Here is a 3,669-nt window from a genome sequence, read left to right as displayed (position 1 = left end):
TCCAGAAAGGCAAAAAGGGGGAGATTGAAGGGAAATATAATTTCCATATTAAATTTATTTATCAAGATATATTCTTCCTTGTTGATTTTATATTTAATATTTAATTATGGTTTTGTCTTTCTAGATAATTATGTTAAGATTTTATTGTGATATAATATCTTCCTTAAATTTAGTTTCCTATTGATAAGATAATGTGGAATATTGAGTTTTACTTTTCTAGATATTATCTTTCTGATAAAAATCTTCTAGATATAATATTTATGATAATGGTTTACATGATATGGTATTATTGATTTTGTTTCTAATATAATTCTTGTATATCATATTTTATAGATTTCCATCAAGAAAAATCATAGAAGAGGAGATATTTATAAATAAGAGATGGAGATTCGAGAGAAGAGAAAAATTCAGAGAGTTAACTTGTAAGATTTTTCGTGGAAGAGATTTTCATGATGGGATTTTTTCGTGGAGATAGTTTTTCTTGGAGGTAATTTGTGTGGGAGTTTTTCGTGGGGCTCTCCTCTCTCAATCATACATACTTACACGCACTTGTGCACGTCATAGATTTCAGAGAAATATTTCCTCAAGGGACGTGCTGTTGTGAAGAGTGCAGATACCGCGTGTTGCCTTGAATGTTGGAAACATCTCAGACAACATCCGTGACGAAGTTGGCTGAAGATCGTTTTGTTGCTCCAAGTTTTTGGCTCACGTTTTTACTGTATTGAATAAGTTTTTATTCTGTTTATTTGTTTTTAGAAAGCATTTATTTTCTGAACTTTTTGAGGAAATTGATTTTAGTGATAATCACTAGTGATTTGTTTTTGTGTAAATTTTTTGGTTTTCTAGTGATTAATTTTTGCATTGACGCACCGCGCAAGTATTTATACTTTTGCAAATTTAATCTTGTCCATCTGCTTATTTAACGTGAAATTGTGTTACTATCTTTAATATTCCGCTGCATGTTGTCCCGAATGTTGTAACATTTGGCACAACACTTAATTATGATAAAACCCGAATTTACTATCTTATAGTACTGTTATCATATATTAATTTTCATCTATCGAACAATATTCCTTACAGCGTTATCAACCGATGAAGTTATTTTTGATCTAAATTGGTCAATGGAGTAATTTTAAGTTAAAATATAGAAATAACTCGATTAGTATAACGAATATTTTGGTCAAACTGATAATAAAGCATGAAAACAAAATAAATGTGTGTCAAAATTGATTGCATAAAAGCCGATATATGAACACACAAGTTGTGGGGACCCGGACGCTAATTCATATCTTAATTATCTTTGGGAATAATTCGATCAATTAAATAAACTGGGTCTAATATTTTTTTAAATCCAAATGCGGAACATAACAAAATCAATCTGATATACATGTTAAAAGTGAAAGTACAAGTCTTGTACAAAATACATTAACGTAAAACTAGGGTTCAATCACTATACGTCAAGTGCTGAAACCTATTCTACTTCTGGGTCCGGCTCTCCATGCTAGTTTTGATCTCTCATCCTCTTCTTGACTCTGATCCTGTCCCACCTGTTGTCATGCACACATACAAACACAACAATAGCCGGATAACTCCGGTGAGAATATAATTTCCAGTATAAACCAAGTATACATGCAATCATATAAAAACAAATATAAAAGCATATAACAGTTATCAATAACATGTATCAAGTCTGAAAAACATGAAATGAGATAAAATTGTAAATCAGACTCATATATCTGACTCGACTCTGATCTAGTCTAATCTAGGTATCCCGGTTCCCGAAGGTTGGTATATTGTATCGAATCTCAGCAATAGAAATCGATCTACTCCTAAGCAACATCGATATAACCAAACATCCAATGCCTAGGGACCTCTGCCAAAGACTTGGCACTTCTGCCAATGACTCGTTCTCGTGATTTATCTTCTATTCTCTGCTTTTCTATAAATCAATAGAATAAGCATATTCATTCAAATAATACAAATGTATTAAAAGAATAGCAAACAAGTATGTGGTTTAGGGAAACTCAAGTCAAATCTAACTCGATCATATCTCCCTGTTAACATTGATTTATACCTTTCTTTTGTCGGGTTTTGGCTTGGATCTGTCTTCAAAGTCTTTAATACCCAATCTGGAATAACAGTCGAGAAGTACAATATCATTATACAACTCAAGACAAGTCTGTATTTGATTAATCTCGATCTAATTCTGTTTCGACGGCATAACATCGCAATCTTGAAATACCGGTAATACAAAATCAGTACATACCAATCCCAATAACTCATAATCAATCAACAACACAATCTGATACAAAATCTGTATAATCTCAATCAAATCAATCTGAAAATCAGAACAATTTCATACGGCATCTGTTCTCCAATCCGGTTTCGATTATACGATGTCTAATATATCAAGAACGTACACCATATATCAATCACATCCGATTCCTTCAATATCATATTTTAAAATGATATAAAAAACATAAGAAACTTACGTCCTTGTGAAGCCTTTGTCGAGAGGATCACAGAACTGTGCTCGGATCGAAATTCAGACAGACGGATCTTGCACAAATCACAATTTAAATCTAAGAAAGTTAAAGCCTTTTCCCTGGAGCTTTTCTCGTTCTTTCTTGCTGCGTTTGAAGGAATGAAACTTGTTATATATATATATATATATATATATATATATATATATATATATATCGTGCATGACCAGGCCAAGTGGTTTCATCTTTGCACTGTACGTCTGGCGCATATGCGCGACCCTCCTCGGCTCATATGCGCGAGACATTCTGCCTCGGCATGTAACCATCACAACAGCTCGCGCATATGTGCACACCATCTCCGCGCATATGAGCGAGACCTACTGTCTCGGCACTTGTATTCTTCACATGCTCGGGGTTTATACTATTTTGTTTTACAAAATCACTCCAATTGAAATTACACTCTTGGTTAAAACTCCTAAATACTCAGTCTGTCAGGACGACAAGCCTAGCTAGAGATCAACTCTAGCTTCTACTAATGTTATTCTCAGTGGAGTCGGTCTTGAAGACTGAGTCTGGGTGCAACAACGAGTTGTTTCATGGAGAGCACATTGATATTTGATGATATGATGTGGACTTGAATTAGTTCTCTAAACCTCTAATAATATATGGTGCTCTTTGGTTGAGCAGATCGATATAGCGGTGAGACGTGAGCATATATTTGGAAGCATCTAATTGAGACATGGGCCTATTTTAATTCATATGATTGGACTTTCGGTGTCTTCTCGATCACCTCCTTTCTAAGGATTTCTCCATTTTGTATTAGTCTCTTATAAAATTCATCTTTATTTTTTCGAGATTCAGCATAGTTTGTTTGTTAAATGTCGATGCTCTTTGTACTTGTATTGTAGCCGCAAATTACTTTTTTCCTTGGCATTTAACGACAATATTTGACTCGTTTCTTTGAGGCTTGAAACCATTGACTTGTCAATAACAATAACATATTTCTAATATGTAGTTCTTTATTTACATCTAAACATAATCTATCGAACAATAATAATAATAATTTTAAAAACTGCCCATTTTGTAATTTTTATTATTTAAACTAATATATACCTATAAATAATTAAAAAAGAATACATATTTATAAAAATTAAATAAACTATCCTATTTCAAAAATTTCTAAAAC

Source organism: Primulina eburnea, chromosome 14 (assembly GCF_022965805.1).
Source record: "Primulina eburnea isolate SZY01 chromosome 14, ASM2296580v1, whole genome shotgun sequence".
Classification (NCBI taxonomy): Eukaryota; Viridiplantae; Streptophyta; class Magnoliopsida; order Lamiales; family Gesneriaceae; genus Primulina; species Primulina eburnea.
Note: the sequence above shows the minus strand (reverse complement) of the source record.